Source organism: Phoca vitulina, unplaced genomic scaffold (genome assembly GCF_004348235.1).
Source record: "Phoca vitulina isolate PV1807 unplaced genomic scaffold, GSC_HSeal_1.0 scaffold15, whole genome shotgun sequence".
NCBI lineage: Eukaryota > Metazoa > Chordata > Mammalia > Carnivora > Phocidae > Phoca > Phoca vitulina.
In genome coordinates, this window is record NW_022589718.1 from 37458076 (window position 1) to 37480418 (window position 22343).

At 41.4% G+C, this 22343-nt stretch overlaps 1 protein-coding gene and 1 non-coding gene across 3 annotated transcripts in view; one reads left to right on the top strand and one right to left on the bottom strand.

The window, feature by feature from the left end:
- The window catches only part of CSMD1 (CUB and Sushi multiple domains 1), a 2006418-nt gene that overhangs the window by 1330915 nt on the left and 653160 nt on the right, over positions 1–22343 (top strand). The window lies entirely within an intron of this gene.
- LOC116638075 lies at positions 10163–10267 on the bottom strand. The gene has a single exon (XR_004300617.1). It is a non-coding gene; the product is annotated as a U6 spliceosomal RNA (small nuclear RNA).

Genomic DNA, 22343 nt, shown 5'->3' on the forward strand with positions numbered 1-22343 from the left:
AAAGTGCTTTACAGGTATTTCTTTTTTTTTTTTTTCAACCTAAAACAGTCCTTTCCCGCAGCGCTGGAATGCCGGGTGCGGGAGAATGCTGATGCGCATATGGGCGGCATCCCGGCCCGGGGCTTCGGCTTCTGAATTCCCCTCAGGCAGGGAGCTTCACACCATTATGTGTAATTGCTTTAGCACAGAAGTGGAGATGGCATGACGCCCTGAATGAACAGCTCACTGGTGATGTTGTGGAAGACTGGGGGGAGACAACATGAAAGCTCAGTCTGTGCTGATCCTTTCTCACCAGGGTCCGCGGGCCCGTCCCGGGGGGCACCGAGATGACGTATGCACGAAATGCTTTCAGGAGGGGCACACACCCCCTGGAGATTTCTATTTGGTGTAGTGATCCAACTTTCCATTCCCCTCTTCTTTGGTCCCATAGAGAGTTGTTCGGGGTGACGCTATTTGATGATGGAAGAAAAAGATGGGATGGGTAAGGCAAGGCTGTTCTGAGGTCGAAAATTCAACGGAAATGCTGAGTTTTGCATGATCCACTAGTTTACAAAATATGCATGTATGACCTGAATAGAGTTTAGGTTTCAGTTTTACAAAGATCAGTGCTTTTTTATTAGGACGGATTTCCACAACAACATAGGTGAATTTTCCCCAGCCGGGCCCCAAGAGCCTTAGGTGATAGAATTCCTTTTGGGCAAACAGCTGGAGTTCTGCTTGGAAGAGTGGTTCTAAGCAGAGGTGGGCAAACTGCCTCAAGCTTGCTTCAGTCCCAGGCCTTCCCAAAGCCTCCATGCTACTTCCTGAGAATGGTCACCATGGCGACACTGGGGCGTTGCCTGAGGTCCCTCCTCTGGGGTCCCTGCCGGTGCTCCGAGGGGTGCACTGACACGGCCCGCCCTCCGCCCCTGCTGCTCATAGGAACAGTGAGCGCTGTTACTTGTTTTGCCATAGCCTTGGACTGGGTCTGTGCATATGTGTGGGTGGGTGTGGTGGGTAAATAATTGCGTATCTATTCAAGAATTACTCTTAAATAGTCCTGATGATTACTAAATCTCTTCGGTTACATGATTAATTAGCTTAAAAGATAACTTTTCTGGGGGAGAAATATTAGATGCACACCATTAATCTTATACTTTTAAAGGGTAATTTTCCTTTGTTTATTTTATAGTATTTATATACCCATTTTGGTTATCTCGTGGTTGATAGAAATGTATAGTCGGCTTTAGGATATTGATTTTGATTAATATACTATATGCAAGTATAGGTTCCTAGCCCCACAATCCAACCTGAGCCAACCTTCTCAGGAAGCAGATTCCCCACCTAGTGTGTGATGTGAGTTATTTGGGAGGGTGTATGTCTCATTAGTATGTATTTAAGATATATGGGCTTCTGAGATACAAAAGGTTTTCAGACAATTGATGAAACTGGATGAAATATAAATTGAAATAACTTTTACAGGGCTATCATTAGCATACTGCACTGAGTGCCTAGGATGCAGTAAGCATGGCGGGTGGAGCACAGATTTTTATCTATTCTGACAACAATCACCACACAGAGCTAAGGCTGCGCGCATTTCAGGAACGAACACTCGGGTTAGCGAACGTGCCCTAGGATAACACAGCCACGTGTGCTTAGGGCCACGGATCAAAGCCCCCGCCTCCGACTGCACAGTCACTGTTTATTTCTATACATAATGCAGTGTGGATAAAGGAGGAAAAGATTATAAAATCCGGCAGAAGGAAATAAATGAGTTATTTCAGCTATAGCTAAAGCCAAAGAGAAAATGAAATGTGTCACCGTGAGTGTCTGAAAACAAGCATTCAAAATCATCCAGACAAACTTTTTTTTAGAACTCAAACCTAATTTACTTCCTGGTTTCTTAAGATATTTCAGAATATATAAATATATTAAGAGATACAGGTGCTAATCAAATGAATATTCCTTATGTCTCTATTTGGCATCCGTGATAAAATGCTGAAGCCGAAGGGGTAGGTGATTACTCTGTCTGCTCGGCAGGGAAGGTTGGCAGATAGTGGGGCTGAGATCGTAATGCCCAGGACTTTTCTTCCAATGACGGGTCACTGAGAGAGACAAGAGCCCTGCCTGATGGAAGCAAGCAGGATTGTGCATAATGTGAAAACAGCACTGCTGCAGACAGAGTGGCTGCTGTAAGAAAATACCATAAACTGGGTGGCGTAAACAACAGACACGCATTTCTCACAGTTCTGGAGGCTGGGATGCCCCACATCAAGGTGCTGGCAGATGCAGTTTCTGGTGAGGGCTCTCTTCCTGGCCTGCAAATGGCAGTCTTCTCACTGTCTCCTCAGGCAGAGAGGAGAGAGGGCTCTGGCCTGTCCCTCTTCCTGTAAGGACACTAATCCCAACTGGGGCCCTACCCCCATGACCTCATCTAACCCTGTTCACCTCCCAAGGGCCTCACCGCCAAATACCATCATGTTGGAGGTTAGGGTTTTGACATATGAATTTGTGGAGACACAAACATTCAGTCCATAGCACCACCTGCTCTCAGCTTTGTGGTCTTTCCACCCAAAGTCTTCATGTGTTCACAAACAGAGAAGCCAAAGAAAATAGCACCCCACACCCCACATTTATTGAGTACCTGCTATGGGGTTACATGCAAAAGTCATGGGTGTGCTGGACTCTAACAGGGCGAAGACGTGTATAACAGCGGCATTTCCCTGAGGAGGAAGGGCACAAGGTCGAGGGTGTGTGTTAGGTGCTATAATGACCAGAGGCAGTGGTCTGTCCTTCTGCACCTGGCCTAAGGTGGGGACGAGAAAGGCCCTATTGCAGAAGACACGTGGAGAGACCAGCACTGGAATAACCGCTGAGCAGACAGTGAGGAGGGGCACCGGTGTCCCTTTCACAAGGGGTTTCATGGCCGAAGGGATTTCCCGAGTGATAGAAACACAGGCAGGTGTTCCTGCATCCTCTGAACCTCTGCATCCCGGGCATTAAGGACCTCCCGTGTAGACTGATCTGAACCCTTCGGTTTCTGGCCTATTTCTATGCCCTGCCTGCACAACCTTAAGAGCAAATGCACTGCGTGCATTCACAATCTTTGAGGATGTAAAAAATGTTTCCCTGTTGGTTTGTCCTAAAACCATCCTTTTGAACTCTACTTGTCTGAGAAGTGTCCTGGGAACTTCACTGTGCCCTTATTTTGGAATCAGTTCCACCTCTTTGGAAACCTTACTTAACTTCTGTTTATTTTATTTTTTAAAAATTTTATTTGTTTATTTGAGAGAAAGAGAGAGAGCAGGGGGAGGGGCAGAGGGAGAAGCAGACTCCCCACTGAGCAGGAAGCCTGACCCTAGACTTGATCCCAGGACCCTGAAATCAGGACCAGAGCTAAAATCAGATGCTTAACCAATGGAGCCACCCAGGCGCCCCCTTACTTACCTTTTAATTTCAGAAGACTTAGCACTGTGATGAACAGCAAGGACTATTGACCTGGCAAGACTGGGGCTCCTTCCCCCTCTCCTCCCCTCCTAGCTGTGTGCCCAGAACAGACGAATCTTCTCAACTCAGTTTCCTTCTCCATGAAATGGAGATAATACTATTGAACATCTGGGATTTCTGTAGTACTTAAAGAGACACTCTTTTGAGAATGCTTAGCATAGCACCTGACACGTAGTAAGCATTTAATTAGTAAGAGTATTACATTAGCTAATGAATCATGTACACTGTCTGTTATATTTAAGACTAATTATTATTTTTTGCTCTGTTTGTAATAATGGTAACAACCATGGCAGACTTTTATATTTAAAAATCTCTGATCTCTAGGAGACCTGCTTGGAAAATGATGGCTTCTACTCAGCTGGTATTAATCTGTTCACCTCCTGCGTAATATAGGATATTTTGCACCCTATTCAAGGAATGACATTCACATCCACATTTAGAGAATGTGGCATATCTGCTGAATTATCAGTTTGCAATAAATTAACATGGATTACATACAACTAACAGAATGAAGATAACCATAATGCAATCTGCTTTTGACATTATTGAGGACACCTCCGGATCTTATATTGTGTCAAAATTTTCATTATGAATGTCAGGCAGTGCGACAGAATGGCAGTTTGTAGGGTTCCCGATGGTGGCATGAGCTGTACTAGTGGCTAGCGCACATGCTTGTGCTTTTATTCTCAGGAGAATAGCTCCAATTTCTTTGTAGACTAAACTCCAATACTCCTATTCTGCAGCAAGCTGGCTGATTGGGTGTAAGTTAAAAATAACTCACACCATAAATGCTTTATGTACAAGTTGCCAGTGCACCTTAGGTAGAGGGAGCTCAGTTATTCAAGTTAAAATTAACTTCTGAATCAAGTATGTGCATACTGAGAGGGCAGGCTCTCAGTGAAATATTGAAGATGCGAATGCTTTTCCTGTAAAATGTTTATGAGCATTGCAATTGGGGCGGTTGTTAAACAAGTTCCTCCTGGTCATGAGGCAGGAGCCAAGTTGTGCCTAGAGACTAAGGAGAGACGAGGCTATTTCTTCAAATGCTTCCATCCTATATTCTTGCTAAGTAATTGTCTTATACTAAGTCATGAAACTGTCTCTCTTGTTCGGCACCTGCCTCGTTTTCAGTGCACCTGTTATGCTGGGTTGTAGAGGATACAGACTTGGAAGGGGCACGTGGAGAAAGATATCCGATGGAAATGCATGAAGGAGTATTTATTCTGGTTCAGACACATATGACATATGTAACAGAATGATTATCTTCTATCTGAGCCTTTCCAGACAAGCGCCAAAATCCTGTTAGTCTAATAGCACAAGAATTTCCTTTAATCTCTTCCTTCTCTATACTAATTAATTGGTTCATTTACTATTAACTCTATAAACACTTACTGAAAGTCTACAACATATTATACTGTGAAAGTTCCCTCTCTAGAGGGAAAGAGTAATAAACATTAAGTAAATAAGTAAAGTAAAACACGATATGTGTTGTAATAGATTTACAAGGAGGTAGAAGAATAAAGAAAGGGAAAAAAAATCATTGACTCTCTTTGGGGTGGGGTGGTTGGAGAAAGCTCTATAAAAATGAAACCCATGGGTCTGGTCCTGGAAAGTGGAGTGGGAGGCTTCTGTAAGTCTCTCGTAGTCAGTGGTGTGCTGGTAAATGTTGAACCATGAGTCATGAGAGGGGCCGGGCCTGATGTAGGCCGTCCCCCAGTCTGCCTGGTCTAAGTACGTCATGTTGGGCAGTTTCTAGCTTTCAGGATGACATCACTGGACAGCAATGCAGCCCAACTGCCTTAGGTACATCTGTTTTGAAGTAATGGATTTAATTTTAAGTTTATGTAATTTAACCAATAAGGGCCATGGTTTTTTTTTCTGTTTTTTTTTTTTTTTAATATTTTTTATTTATTTGACAGACAGAGACACAGCAAGAGAGGGAACACAAGCAGGGGCAGTGGGAGAGGGAGAAGCAGGCTTCCCGCTGAGCAGAGAGTCCGATGCGGGGCTCGATCCCAGGACCCTGGGATCATGACCTGAGCTGAAGGCAGACGCTTAACGACTGAGCCACCCAGGCGCCCCAAGGGCCATGTTTAATAATCAATCGTCTCGCAAATTTTCTCAACGTAAACTTTAACACTCGCCTCTCACACACGGGTATAAACATACCGTTGAATTTCTTTTATACGCTTTCTGAGATGTGGTAACCAGAATATAAGGGCATATTCTAAATGTCGACACACATTACAACATGTAAAATGGATAAGATAATTATTGGTCAGTCATTTGGGGCAAGAGGTGTCAGAAAGACCTTAAGATTCTCTGTCGATTCCTTGAGTTATGGTTTAGAGCCCTTTGATTTAATGTTTAGATTTTTTAAATATTATGAACTTTATGAAAATGTTATAGATATGTCAGGCTCTTTTCTGTTAACTTCTACAAAGTTGTAACTGCAAGATCCCTTTCCTTAGATTTCATCTAGATAAAAAGATTTTTAAAAAGAAAAAAAAGTAGACACTTGCAAAATCTCTAAAACTACATCATCCCTTTTGAAATAATATACTTTGAAAGGAATGAAAGATGTTTGCTTTCCTTTATTTCCTTCAGGTTTTGTTTAGCTTCTTGTATTTTTGTTTTTGAATTATTTTAGTTTCATTAACATGGTCAACACAATGAAACTAAAACTATACCGTCATAAACACTCTGGTAGGATTAACACCATGAGAAAAAGATAGAAATAAACCATTTTTATACACATTGAAAACTTTGTTCTGTATACATAAAATAAAAATTTATCATTTTAAAAACACTGCAAAAAAAAAAAAAAAAAGTTGGGATGCTTTCTAAATGACCATGACTGGAATAAAGCATCCCTGTACAAACTGACTACGTGTCATGGCACCCCATCTAAAATGGTAAACTATGTCTTCTGAGCTGTAGGAGATTGCGCATAAAATACAATACAGAATTTTTAGACACGGTTGTATGTATGGTGAGATTTGAAAAAAGATTTAACAAACACGGGCTTCCCTCCGCTTGCTCTTATTCTGTTGAAACTATGTTTAAAATCCAGTCCTTTGGCTGAAGTGACTCCTCTTCCTGGCCCCATCTTCTAAAGTGAATGCAAAAGAAAATAAGGATAATAACGATGACGATGATGGTGCTTACTGTCATCTTCACATTAACCCGAATTCATGTAGCAGCAAGTTGTTGTCCCTGACAAGCGAGAGTTTGCTCGGAGATGAGGAGAAACTCAGTGAGATTGCGCACAAAGCAGCCGGGGAGTAGGGTACCACGACCAGCCTCCCCGCCTCCAGCACTTCCCAGGGCCTGGCCTGATTGAAACACATTTCTTGTAATTGAAGCACCTGATGTGATTTGGGGAAAATATGTGAGCACATCAATTTTTGCTTCAAAATGAAAACAAAAAATAAATCAGAATCTTGCTATGCTTTGGAGAAAAATACTAGCTATAAACAAAGGATCATAAAACTAGAATTTTAAAGGAATTTAAACTACTCAGTCTGATGAAATCAAAATCCTAAGAGGGTTTTGAAAGCTGATTACTACTGCCAGTTATGTTGCCTAAAACCTCCATAAAATATATAACTATATGGTACCTGAGATTTTATAAAGAGCTTTCCTGCCTACAATTCTTGGTACCACAGAAAGTTTACCATGTGGGTAGGGAGGGCAGTATTTACTTCCTTTTCACCTAAAGTCAACTGGAACTCGGGGATTTCAAGCAAATTTATTCCTATGGACATTCATTTATTGTGTTAACAAATATTCATTGAGTAACTTCTACCTTTTTGTTGTAGTTCTGAAATCTGTGGATGTACCACCGATCTTACACAGCTTATATTCTGGTGGGCTGAGTGCCGATGAACAAATATGCCAAGTAATGAAGAAGAATATAGGGATCAGAGGCTAGAAGAGGGTGGTGGATATTTTTGTACATTATGATGGTCAAGGAAGGCCCCTCTGCTCAACCAGCTTTTGCGGAGTCTGGTACACAGAGAGGGCCTGAGCCCAGAAGAGACAAACACTCCAGGCGGATGGCCGGCACAGGACTAGTCTCTTCCAGAGATAGCCAGGAGGTCAGTGAGGCCAGAGCAACATGAAGAGGGAAGAAATGGCTGGAGGAAGGAGGGAGGGTTTAGGGAGTCAGGTAGCAGGTCACACAGGGCCACTGGCCATGAATTTTATTCTATGTGGGGTAGTAAGTCACTGAGGTATATTCATTGGGGGAACCAGTCTCACCTCGCTTAGGTTTTAGAAACATCACAGACAGTGCTGCTGGGAGAGTAGACTCTTCCAGGAAAACTGGGGAAACAGGGAGCCCAGGTGGATGGCTACTGTAGAGTTGTAGATGAGAGACAAGGGTGGGTGCACAGGTGAAGATGACAGAGGTGAATCAAGCAGCTTCCACGTCATGGGGCAAGTCCTTGACTTCAAGCCCAGGGCTGTCCTTCAGGGTACAATAACCAAGCAAGAGGCCCTCCCATTTTCCATGATTTTGGGTAGCTATCTAACATACCAACATATTATCCCCTCCAGTGTCAGGAGAGGAGGAGGAAAGTCATACTTGATCATCACCCAAATGCCTTGTATCGCCAATGGTCTAATGCCAGTGCCATTTTCTCTGAACTGGCCAAAGTGGCACCAGGAAGCCCTGTGATTGATTAAGTGAGCATCTGCTATGTGCAGTGCCCTTGCCCTCTTCTTTATACCCAATTCCTGGGGCAGTGCCTCACTCAGAACAGGTGATTGCTTAATAGCCATTGAATGAATAAATCATACAACAAATGGGCGAGTTAATGAACAAGTGATATTTCTACCAGATCATGATTTTCGTGTCACTGAATATTGTCATTCAAGTTGCCTTCCCCTCTGCCTCCTGAAAACTCAAATTTCCTCTGCTCAAGATTCATGAACTTGGGACTGTCACTGTCAATATTTAGTTGGGGGAAAACTATTGCTTGAATAAATGAGTGGATGAAAGTACAAATAAGTGTTTTACCAGAATGCACTTGGCAACCCTCTGCCTTGCCCAGTCCAAGAAGAGAATGCTGTGGTCAGCCAAGCCCTCCCAACTGAGAAATGCTCTGGAAAGTGGGGCCAGGAGAGAGATCACTGGTTATCCAAAGAGGCAAAGTGATAGCAAAGTGAGAGAGAAAAAAAAAAAAAAAAAAAAAACACAGAAGACAAAGTTTTACCTCAAATTATGTAATATGATATCTTAAACCTTAGGATTTTTTTTAACTTATGTTTCCAACTCTTCAATTTTTACTCATTCACTCATATCTACTTCTCTAACCATTCTGACTTTGAGGAATAATTACCAATTCTTCTGTACAAAATGGCTTCCACAAACATATGTAAGGTGGGGTCAGTCCTTAATCTTTGAAGAAAGATTAGGGTCAACTCCAAAGATATGAATTCAGTTAAATGAAACATTTTCAGTGAAAGTCCATGCTAGTCTGTTTAATTATTGTCCCATGCCCCACCTGCATGTATCACACTTCTTCAAGAGGTATGACAGAGGGAATGTATGAGTCAGTTTACCATTGTGATTAATGTTGATAGCCAGCAGAGAAGGGTGACTATGACACCTGCAGGTCTGCAATGTGCCCTGGGATTTCTGTTTCCATGACTGCCAAGGCTATTTGCTCCCTACGGGACACTCTTCAGAACTCCTCCTTTCTTTTATATGAATAGCTACTGATCCTCGAAAGCTCAGTTCAGATATCACCTTGTCCTGAAAGCTTTCTCTTACCCCCAACCTGAGTTAAGGGTCTTGGTCTCCAGAGCAACCCAAACAAAGACAGGGCTTTCTGTCCACTCCTCTCATCCTCCCTGATCTCATCCCTAACATCCCCCCACCCCCACTGGGCTCTAGCCACACTAGTCACCCTGTGACATCCTACACAAGATGGCACTCAGCACCCTTCACCACCTTCTTATCCCTACTTTATTTTTCTTATAGTACACATCACCTGACATATCATGGGATATATTAATATACATCAATATAAGGACTCATATATATGTATATTCTATCTCTATCTCTAATCTGCACATTGGTCTTTCTCCTCACCAGAATGTGAGTGCACAGAAAAGCCCCTTCCTACCCACGACACAACAAACTGCTCTTTCCCAATGTCTTCAGAATTGCCTAGCTCATACCAATCACTTGATGATTATTTCAAGAATGAAGATATGAAATGATCTGTGCAATATTTATCTGTTTGCTACAGTGTGAGCTCTTACAATTAGACTATTCACTCTTATTTCCAAATTTTTTAGACCTAGGAAAGCACTTGGAATGTACCAGGCATTCAAAAATTGCTTATTATTATCATTATTATTATTTTTTTTAAATAGGCTCTACACCCAATGTGGGACTCAAACTCACAACCCTGAGATCAAGAGTTTCATGCTCTACTGACTGAGCCAGCTAGGTGCCCCCAAGAATTGCTCGTTGAATGAATACATGTACTGGGCACTCTGGTCACATATATGTTAACAGCAACAATTAATCATGATTTTCTCTTATCAAATTATATTATGAATTAAAATAGCAACATTAAAGTCACACATTTTAAAGCTTTGTAATCAATTTTTAAAAATTCTATTGAATATATACTTTATTTTTTATTAAAATATATTTGACAAAAACATGAACCTCTTCCCAAATTTGGGTGTCATCCTTGTGCAGAGACCATTCTAATCTTCTCTGACCATTCCAGTTTCAAGACCATACTACCAATCACTGACATGAACTTCCAAATAGCAGATATGTATACATATATATATATATATAATCATTTAAGTTATGTTTGAAGCATAAGCTTCATGTCACTTCTTATTAGCTCCAGAGAGATGGGGGGGTAGGGTGACACTAAAGACGCATAAGGCATAGGAATGGGAACTCTTTCCAGCATGGATCAGACAAAGACAAAAACAAATCATCAGAAAACTAACACTGAATTCAGCAACAAATGAGAAGCTGAATCTGCGTCTCTAATCTTCAAAACATTTCTAGGGTTGCACTGAGGAACAGTTTGGGTCTCAAGCTGCTTCCTTCCATGAATACTTGACTATATTTTAGCACTTACTTTAATTCATTTTAGGTAAGATCTTGGTTCTGCATGCCTTGAGACTTGTCACTCTATGTTTATCCCAGTTAAGTGGAATTTTCCAATATTTTACCCAGGAGTTATTTAGAACCCCACTGAGTCAACTACTTGATTAAAATTAAGTTGATAACAAAGAATCAAAATCCTAACTATTTTTCTGACAAGTTATACTTTATTTGGTCAAAATAATACCTAAGTTAAAGATACACAAAACCTAATATTGTAGCAGTAATTTTAACTGTATTGGTTAATATTCAGGAGGTAAAATTCCTAATCAAATAGAAAATTCATGTTATAAGGATTTTTAATTCCTGAGATTGTATACATTCCTTGGGTGTCATTTAAAAATCAGTCAGCTGGGTGGCTTTGTGTGTGTGTGTGTGTGTGTGTGTGTGTGTGTGTGTGTGTATACAAATACCTCAAATAGGGGCTCCTGGGTGGCTCAGTCATTAAGCGTCTGCCTTCAGCTCAGGTCATGGTCCCAGGGTCCTGGGATCGAGTCCCGCATCGGGCTCCCTGCTCAGCGGGGAGCCTGCTTCTCCCTCTCCCACCCCCCCCTGCTTGTGTTCCTTCTCTCGCTGTCTCTCTCTGTCAAATAAATACAAATGAAAATATTTTAAAAAAACCAAATACTTCAAATACCTTTAAATATATATATTGAATTCCTTGATGCACAGGTAGGCAAAATAAAAGCCTGATGAAATGTAATATCTTCATGGATTTTTTTTTTTCATGTCATTGAAATTCAGTCTGAGAGTATTTGGTGTGTTGCCTTAATGATAAACTCTTAACTACTCTAATCCTGATCATCTTGATAAGCGCTGTGGATAGTTCTAAGAGTGTTTGATGGTGTTCCCTGTTTTAAATGTTAATCTGGACATCTTAATTAGGAATCTGTATTCAACACCATGATGAGATAAAGGGCCAGCCATTTATAGCGTCTGGATATAACAGAAAGGAGAGAAAATGCTCCTGATTTTTGTGGTGTCACTGAAATCGTGTGGTGACAGGTAAAATAAGGCAAGACAGGTGAAAATCCAGATTTCTTATCCTACTTGCTTTTCCCTCATGGGGAAAAAAAATTGCTATTGACCTGCCATCAATATGGCATCCCCATGAGATATTTTATAGATCCTATGCATGTCAATACTGGGTCACTGGTGCTCCCTTACCAGTTGCCATTTTATCTAAAATAACATGGTTTGGGAATAGACTGGATTCAGATGATTAAAATGGAATTGGAGCAGAAAACCCTTCATTGTATAATGGCAAACACTGTAATTCTGAGATATAAACTTTGGTTCCCCTAACTTGTCTGACTGTTGGAGGTTTATACGCAGCTTCAGTGAAGTTTGAACAAAGCTTTTGTCTCAATGACTATCACATATATGTCTGAATCTCATCCTTTTCTTGCATCTTATCCACATGTCTTTTAACTACTTACAGAAAACCTTCGCTTAAATATCTCTTTGTAAAATCAAACTTGGCATGCCCCAGCCTTACCTCTTCTCTGTACCGTTAGGACCCTCCCCTTAGACAGGTGTCTTCTCTTCTCCAAATTTCCTTGTCTGCCAACACTGTCAGTAGTCTCTCACTCCCATGGAGAAAACCCTTTTTAATCTTCTTTTAACAAACCATCCCTTTCTCTGTGTTGGTCATTCCTTCCTCTCCATGCTGAGGATAAAAGTGTGTCAGCCGCTCCTCCTGCCTCCTGTCTTCCTTCTCTTCTAAGGATGCTGTTAGTCCTGTCGCTCATCACCCACCTCTCTTTGGACTCTAATCTTGCTCATGTGTTGTTTTTTGTTTTTTTTTTTCCTTTATTTTCCACACTTTTTCCTTTATCACTGTTTCCAACAAATAAAGTGGAGTCTTGATGCTCATGTGTTTAAGTTAAAGAGAGAGAGACATAGAGAGAGTATTTAAATAGTTCAGACAATTTTAAAATTTAGAGGGGCAGGCTGTTTTACTGCATAAGCATATGCCCTGGCGAGCACGAGAAGGAAAACACAAATCTCCCACTCTCTTGGTGGATGGTAGTGGATCAGGCTGTATTTCCTAAACTCACTGTTAATCCCAGGCTGATTCAGACTGTACACGATTTTTTTTTACTTCATGAAGTATCTTTAGAGCCTCACTCTCTCATTCTACAAATGTCCCGGTAAGCATGTTGATACCTTGTTTAAACACAGCTACAAAATAGCTCTTTTTCAGTATTTTCAACCATATAGGATAAAAATTCCTCTGCTTGTTTCTGTGAAGGTTGGCTTCATGGCTCCTCTCTCCTGCAGCCCTGGACACCGCATCCCCATCGGCTCTGTTCTCCCAGGCACGGTGCTCTTCATCACTGTGCGTGTGCTCTCTTCTCCCTCTGTAGCTGCAGACCCTACAAGGCTCAGTATCCTTCCAAAGGGTTGCTTACTTTGGGAAGCCTGTTACCTCCCCTCCAAGTCTTTGTTTTCTCTTCTCCAGCTGTGCTGGTCGGCACAAACACAGATGTGCCCAGTTGCTAACTTCAAGCACGGACCCCATCAGCATGAACTAAGAAAAGGCCACCTGAGCCACACCTCAATTTGCAGATGCATCCTGACTCGTATGTTTGCTGGGAGCATCTAAGAACCACAGTGAGAATGGTCCTCAGCCACGTGTCACCTGCTCTGTGCACCGTGATGACCGGCCATAGCTTTAGTCATCTCAATAATCTCATGAGATGAATGTTATTACCATTGCCATGTTACACTTGGGGTGACAGAGCAACACAGAGGTAAAGGAACGTGTACAAGATCACCCGCGTGGGGGAGCAGCGAGGAGGATCCAGGCTCATTGTCAAGTCGAGTAAGGCAGATGAAAGCATTTTACAAGCTGTAAAATGCCAGGCACTTACGTCGCTAGTACGTCTTATTTCTGGGCCACGTGTGGAGCACACAGTCAACACTGAATAAAACCTGATGGTTAGAGACTATTGTTCAAAATGAGCGATGTGTGATTTGGTTTTGTTCTTACAAGTTTGGAGTTATTGTTCTTCTTCCAGACTACACGATCCGGGATATGTTTCTGCTTCAAAATTTCATTTTCATATTTCAGATTCGTATGCATTATTTCTCTAAAGAAGTTAAGATTTTATAGTCCATTTGGGAATGTTATTTTATGCCCTATGATTTTACTCCCTAGTTATATTGCATATTGGGAATTCATTATATTTACTGATACTTTTTCATAAAGGTGTTAAGGGAATTAATATAACAGAGTTTATAACAGAGTTTGAAATTGATTTGAGCTTCTTTGAAAAGCCCATACTGTTAATAAAAACATTATTTTCTTATCTGCTTTACAACCTCACCACTATCGTTCTCTTACAGTGGGAGACCCCAAAGGGATCAATTCATGGTTTGTTCTTTTATGCAGAGAAGAAAAAATTCGGTAACCCAGGGGTGGTTGATAAAGGGAATAGTTTCACGGCTTAGGCTATCTGGAAGGGTTCTCTTTATGTGTGTTATAGATTTGAAAACTAAATGGAGTTCTTAATAATTATAGAATGATTCTAGACACTGAGGCAAACTACCTGTGTCCCAAGTTAAAAAAAAAATGTCATCAGGGCAATAGGTACTTAACTAAAGCACAGAGTCCAAAATCAGTTTTTTTTTGTAATGACAATTATACCATTTTGCAACAAAGGTGATCATCCTTAGAATTTAATACTATTTGTTATCGGTTTTTCAAAAGGCTTTAGGAGTAATATGCATAATTTTACTTCTCAGAGCCTCCCTGCCATGCCACAGGACACAATTTTGCATTTTAGTACTGATTTCTTGGACTTGCAGCAAGTTACACTTTTTTTCAAGGATTTATGTGCTATTTATATAAATTGTTCTGAAATACCTATTAGCATTGAGAAAATTAGACTAATTTCTAGTACAGTTGGCCCTTGAAATACATGGGTTTAAACTGCCTGGGTCCACTTGTACACAGATTTTTTTCGATAAAAACAGCACAGTACTGTAAATGTATTTTCTCTTCTTTATGATTTCCTTCATAACATGTTTTCCTCTAGTTTACTTTATTATAAAAATATAACATATAATACATAGAACATACAAATAATGTATTAATCGACTCTTCATGTTATTGGTAAGGGTCCCAGTCGACAATAGGCTATTAAGAGGCTTGGAGGAAAGCCAAACTGATACACGATTTTCAACACTGTGGGGGTCGGTGTCCCTAACCCCTGCATTGTTCAAGGGTCCCCTGTAGATGTAACCACTCCATATTAAATTTAATGACAATTTTCTGAAGACCTAACATTATTTTAAGTGAATATACTATTAATATTAGGTCTTCATGGCATATGAAAGTTATACACATGAAACATGTACACACTCTTTTTATAAAAAAATATTTTATTTATGTATTTGAGAGAGAGAGAGCACAAGCAGGGGGGAGGGGCAGAGGGAGAGGGAGAAGCAGGCTCCTGATGCGGGACTTGATCCCAGGACCCTGAGATCGTGATCTGAGCCGAAGGCAGATGCTTAACTGACTAAGCCACCCGGACACCCCAAGATGTCAAAACATATTTACATAAGAATTAAAATGAAAAAAACAATACTAGATTGTAAGTGTATGCACACATAAGAGGAAGAAAAGGAGGAAGCATAAACCCGTAAACCTTTAAGGATTTTATCTAAAAGTAATTAAACCCATCTTCATGCCAATTTAAGAAGGGTCACTGTGGTTCCAGAATTTGCTCCCTTTCTTTTCCAAATGGTTTCCATTGACTACGGGAGGCTAGGCAGAGGAGGAATCATCTTTAACCCAACCCAGGAGGCTACCCTTGTTTGGTCCCCAGCCACTCTGGTTCCCCCACCCGAGGGGCACCTGCTGCCCCAGGAGTACTAACAGCTGTCAACACACTGAATATAGAGGGGATGTAGATGGTCCTTTTCAATTGGCGGCTTCTGCACATGCCCTTCCCTCTTACGAAACAATCTTTCCTTGCCTAGGTAATAACAGCATGTTGTTTTTTTTTATTTTTTTTTAGAGGGGGAGGGGGCAGAGGGAGAGAGAGAATCTTGAGCAGACTCTGTGCCAAATGCGGAGCCTGACCTGGAGATCGATCTCATGACCCTGAGATCATGACCTGAGTCGAAATCAAGACTTGGACGCTTAACCGACTGAGCCACCCAGGGGCCCCTCTAAGACATACTTAAGAAACTTAACTACAACATCATTATCATACTTAGCACAAATAACTTATTATTATTATTATTGTTACACAATATTCGTGACGCAATTTTGTTGTCTCAAAAATATCTTGAGTCATAAATCTATTCCAGTTGGATTCAAAGGACTTCTACTCATTGCATTTGGTTTTTACATCTCTAAGACCCATTTAGTCTATCGGTCGTTTCCTCCTTTTTCCCTCCTACTACTTATGTATTGAGGAGGAAGGGTTATTTGTCCCACAGAATATGGTACATTCTGGACCAGTCTGATTGCATCCTCTTTGGTCATTGTTCTCCTGTCTCCTTTATTTCCTAAATATTGATAGTTCTACCTAGGGGCGAACTGGACTAAAGACGTGTGTGTGTGGCGGCGGGGGGAAGGACCCTCCATGGATAGTGCTGTGTACTTCCTAGTAACTCTGTATCCTGAGCTCACAATACTTGGCTATCCTCCTTGTAATGATGGTGAGGTGGAATGGGGCTCACCTGTTCCGGCTCGGACGCTCCGTTACAGCTCACTCTACCAACACGGACCTGGTGGGCGGATAACTCACTGAACATTGTCACCTTGTCAAAGGGCCCTCCTGGTAATGTGCTTAAGTTTGAGTCAAAAACACTGCTTTGTTCTACCTCTGCTAAACCTATCGGGCAGAGCTCCAGGTGGTTTTCGGCCAGTATAAACACGCTTTGCTCTCCGGACTCCTAGAGAACATTTGGATCGGGCCCTGGGAATGTCAGTCCCTCCTGCAACAGAGGGGACTGGATGCCTCACTTAAGATACCGAGCCCAAAACGAAGGAAGGTTTCTCCCATCGCCCGCACCTCAGACTCTGTAAAGCATGTTGAATTTTGCCAAACATGGAGATGATATTGGGTCGTATATATTTCAAAAAAAAAAAAAAAATGCTTGCTGTCTTTTGCCAATGTGCTGGAATCCCTCTGTATCACAATCACTGTGAGATATTCTTGTGTAAAAGCCTGTCTCCACGTGATTTGCAACCCCCCCAAACAGTTAGGGTACAGTGGAGGGCACTGAGCTGAGGCTCTCTGAGATTTGGCTGGGTGATGTAAATGCCTGCACAGTCCACCCCTGCCACTTGGTCCAGAGAAACTTCACATACTGCATTATTTGGATTGGGCCATTATAACAAAATATCCCAGATGGGGTGGCTGAAACAAGAGAAATGTATTTTCTCACAGTTCTGGATGTGGGGAAGTCCACAGTCAAGTTCCTGGCCAATTCTGTTGTGGGGAGATGGCACCTTCCTGCAGTGTCCTCACATGAAGAGAGAGAGTAAGAGTTCTCCCGACTTTCCTCTTACAGAGACACTAATCCTACCAGATCAGGGACCCACTCTGAGGACGTCATTTAACCCTAACTACCTTCTTATTGCCCTATCTCCTATTCAGTCCCATTCAGTGTATGAACATTGGGAAGACACAATTCGGCCCATGGCATACGTGTGTAAATTACAGTGCCCACCTGCGACCCTCTCTACCATCCCACTAGCGACCTACCAGGGTCACCATGACTGTTACGGGCGGTAGTGCTGGAAGAGAAGCTAGAACCCCACATGACACAGAGCTGATACTTCACCAAAAGTGGAGAGAGGCAGCTGCAAACGAGGGGAGTGTTGTCACTCCAAATCTGACTGATCCCTCATCATCAAATGGTTATTCATGGCGGAACACAAGTGCTTCCAAATCTGAGCAGTGATATTGTTTTACCTGTGTACCTTGTTTTACACGTTTTACCTGCACCTGTTACTTGTTATCTCATAGCTCCTCATTCAAAATACAGTTAAAAATACTAAGAAGAAGATAAAACACTGGCAAAACTAATCCAAATGGCATTTCATCATTTGCTCTACTAATATTTGCTTATTTATTTTTCAGGGATATGCATTATGGTAGTTGTTATAACCCTTTACAAAGCCAGCATTACTTTTAAATCATATAGTTTTACATACTGTTCAAAAAAATAATACATTTTACTATATGTTAACAGAAAGCATATTTCTACTTTTTTTAAATCATATATAGTTTTATTTGCCTCATTCTTAAGTAAATATGACATAACACATTTAAGCCATAAAGTAATAGTACCATACCTTTCTTAGGCATTAAATATATTTTGATCTGATCTCTTATAAGCATAAAGATCACAGAATAAGCATGCCCATACACAGTTACTTTCTTTCTGAAACAAGAAAAATAACCACATCACATATACCATATTCCACAAAAATTTCTGCTATTGTCAGCAAAGTCACATAGCTCAAATTCTTGGCAGTATTTGTTTGAAATAAAATGTCACATTGACCTCAAGGCTAGAAGCTTTAAAATTGGAAGAAGTAAATCTAAAGAAGAAAAAAAAAAAAGACACTTATCCAGTACTCACTGGATTTTTAAAATTTATTTTAAATTGTCATAGATGTTTAAATCCTAAATTCTAATTACAGAAAGGCAAAAAAAAAAATGTTTTCCTATGGTTTTTCTAAACCATATGTATGTATAGATTGATGATGGAACTTTTGATATTGGGTAAGAATCATGAAGCCCTCCAGAATTTTGAACGGTAAATGCTATGTTTCATAAACTAAGTATCCTATATTGCTGTAATGATCAAGTCCTCCACATCCCTCCAAACTTCTATAATCTCCTCTCTCTACCAATCTCCTAGTATACTATCACCTTCAGTTTTCACCCTTCCTTTTGTCTTCCCATACTCCCAAGTGAGATGTGGGCTGTCGGAGGATGAGGAGGTGCTTATCCTGCTTGCAGAGCACCGAGCGCAGAGCTGGTGTAAGTAAGTATGGTCTGAGCTCACTGATCACATGTGTGTTTTAGATATCTTGGTCTCTTTTCCTGGTGACCCTATCTCTTGTTCACACAGTACCTGCCTTAGGGGGCCATTCACAAGGACACATTTCCTTTTGAGTTGCGGTTTTGGGATTAACCCTAAATATTAAAATGGCGGCAGAATTCTCTTGAGGCTGTTATAGGGCTTTTGGGTTTCCACATATGGTAGGCCTGTCTTGCTTGGCCTCTCTGTTGTACTTATCGCCATTTCCCAAATGGCTGACGTCCCTAGAAATGTAAATTTTAGGTAAGTGCGTTAATGCTCTATTTCTCCTTTATTTTCATGCTTTCAGAGATTATCTCAGAAGGAACACTCTATGACCTAAAGTGGCTACAACAATAGAGGCTTGTTTCTCTCAACATCAAGAAGTCTAAAGATAGGGATCCCGTGTTCCCTTAATGGAGCAAACACATCAGTCTTCTGGGTGGGTTTCATTAAGCGTATTCCTGGCTTGCGTGTCCTCCTGGAGGACTCTCCTCTCAGGACAAGGTCCAGGGCAGTGAGAGAGGGCTGGGGATTCATAGTGGAGGAACATCTTTCCAAGATATGCCCCCACAGACTTTCTTACCTGTTGTATTGGCCGTGATTGGGTCATATGCCCATATCCTAGAAATTGCCAGGTAGCTGGTAAAGTGAGTCTGTGGTGTCGAAAGCCTTTGTTATAGGGAGAGATCTGTACTAACAAGGAAGAAAAGTGAGCAAATCCTCCATGTAACAACCAAAACTGCCCATTCTCTGCTCTTACTTGAGCATATGCAAATTATTTTCGGGACTAGGATGGTGAAGCTTGCCCTACTGCCTAGTCAATGCCCCTGAAGCAGATTTTTCTGCACTAAGGATGAGCTTTTACTCTCATAGAGCTCAGAAGCATCCTGGTTAAGTGATCCACAGAGAGTAGAAAAGAGGAAAGAGCACATATAGCTCTTAGAATGAAAGCCTCCTCTTTTCTGAGCAAGTAATGCTGTCCCTGCCCCCAGTCTCCATGACCCTTGACCCAGTTGGCAGAGAATGTCCTGTGTCCCAGGGCACTCACATTTGCCTTTCTCTTCCCCATCCTGTTTCTCAGTGACGCTCCATGCTCCTGTCCTGCATAGCCCTTGCATTAGCTGGTAGGAAACATTCTCACTTGGGCTGCGGACATCCCCTTCCTCAAGAGGGCTTCCCTCCAACATGCTGAGTCCACACACCCCACACTCTTCTAGAAGCAACTGTGTGCATGGCAGGGGATTTGGACATTGTTCAAACATATCATGTTGTATTTCCCAGAAGGATTTCCACCAACCGTCTGCAGGGAGAGGGATTCTGGAATAGGTGCTAGAGCACTTTGGGGCAGCTGGTCCTTCCACTTGTTCCTGGCATCACAGGGAGAAGATTGCACCTGTCCTGTTCCCTCCTAAAATGAAGGCTGGTGCATCTTCCAACAACTCATCTCTCTCGGTTCAGCTTTGAAAATGTTAGAAGCTGTGGTCTTCTTTCTTGCTATCAGAGCCAGCCTCTCTTGCTTTCTAACATAATAGCTAACTTTATAATTGCAAGTTTATGCTGAGTTATTAATGATTTAGAATGGATGAATGTACAGTAGAAGGGGGGGTGTGTGTGTGCATGTGTGTTTCATAGCCTCCACTTAATCAACTGGCAGGATTAAGGGGCTCCTTGGATGCTTCCGGCCTGAGGCCCCGGCATGCTGAGCTCTCACCACCAGGGGGCTCCTCCCAGTACCTTGCTCAGGTGTGTTACCCAACAGGTGTGTGGCAGGTTCCTCCAGAATTAGTTTGTACCAAAGCTATTATGGCCGTGTCATTTGCCACCGTAATTATTTAATTTTAATAAACATTATATAAACCAATGAAATATGAGTTTAAAAAAGAGAGCTATTGTAACCAAAAAAAAGCTAAAAATAAAAAATTACTGTCAAGTTAGCTTGACAAGAGGACTGCAAACAACTGTGAGGGAAACTTTTTAAAGGAATAGGAGGATAATGCATTCAATAACCCTCAGGTATCTTAAGTTCTTGCCCCACCTTATAGCAACCAAAAACTGTTCTAGATGAAAATTGATGAGTTATTTTATTATTATTATTATTATTATTATTATTATTATTATTATTATTATTTTAAAGCTGTCTTGTCTGTGGACCAGTACTCAAAAGAAAGGAGTTAACTTTAGAACTAAAGTTTGAACCATTAATGTACATTTTCATATGCAGAGTTGAAAAGAACTGGTCAAAAGAAATGCAAGCTAATTCTTATGATTTCTCTCTTTAACTGATTGTTTTAATCTAAAGAAAATATAAAGATAAAAGAGCATTTGCTGTGTCAATGCCCCTACACATGGCATTTGCAATCTGAGAGATGCATCAAGACCCACAAGACAGCAAATTCCAGGCCTGATGTTTAGGGGCTAAACCGTGTGGAGGCCAGCTCGTGCCTCCCAGTTCACAGAGAGCCCACCCTTCCTGCAGGTCAGGAATGTGGGTGGGAAGCAGGGGATGTGGCGTAGGACTGTGCTGTATGGATTTGGGGCACCATGAGGGCTCTGGGTCAACTGGTAAACCTGTTGAGTACACCCTGAGTCCTGTTCTGTTCTACTCAAGGACCAAACCTTTCTACCACCTGCTGGGATGCCCAGTGCCCCCTGTGTTTGCTTTGACCTGGGACTCAGCCATTCTTGCTTAGTTCTCCTTGAATGGATCTCTCACACCCAGCAAATCAAAGACTGACAGATGTTGAAAAAGATGTGTTTGTTCTCTGAGTATAAACAGAAATTTAGCTTCTCTCTCAAACTACTCATATAATCATTACTAATTCCTAATTTTCAATTTAATTTCTCTTAATATTGTAGATTTAAAGTTTTGTTTTCTCTTGATATTTTTAAAGTTTTATTTCTTTATTTTAGAGAGAGAGAGAATGCTCATGCGTGTGTGAGCAGGGACAGGGGCAGAGGTAGAGGGAAAGAAAATCCTTAAGCAGACTCCCCGCTGAGCACAGATCCCGATGCAGGGTTCAGTCTCACAACCCCAAGATCATTACCTGAGCCGAAACCAAGAGCCGGACACTCAACCGACTGCACCACGCAGGCGCTCCTGTTTTTTTCTTGATTTTTTCGAATGCTGTTTACCCTACTGTCTGTAACATTTTTTACCTAAACATATACACATATATATACCTACACTTAACATTTACACAGACATACGATATGTGCACTTGATCTAAATCAAAGATATTTCAACTTGACAACAAATATTTATCTTTCCAAATTCCACTATAAAGTATTACATAATTTTATAAATCTTTATATTTGTGTTCTCTCTAAATATTGGCTAATAATGTCATTTTAAATCAGTACCCACAAAGTATAGTGTACAGTTCAAACTGGAGATGAGTACTCAGATGCTAACACTGAAAAGGTTGCTGTGTTCAGTGATGTGCGTGTGCGCACGTGTGTGTGTGTGTGTGTGTTGTAGAGGTGAGTGGGAGTGGGTGGTACCAGGGTTTCCTGAAAAAACCTGCTATTCTAACACAAATGAGACGTGATTATGGCCATTTCTGCCTCGCTGGGTGTTATTCACCCAGCCCCTCTGTGCAGTGACATGGACTTTTCACATCAGTGATCCTGGTTCAGATCATATTTTATGTGA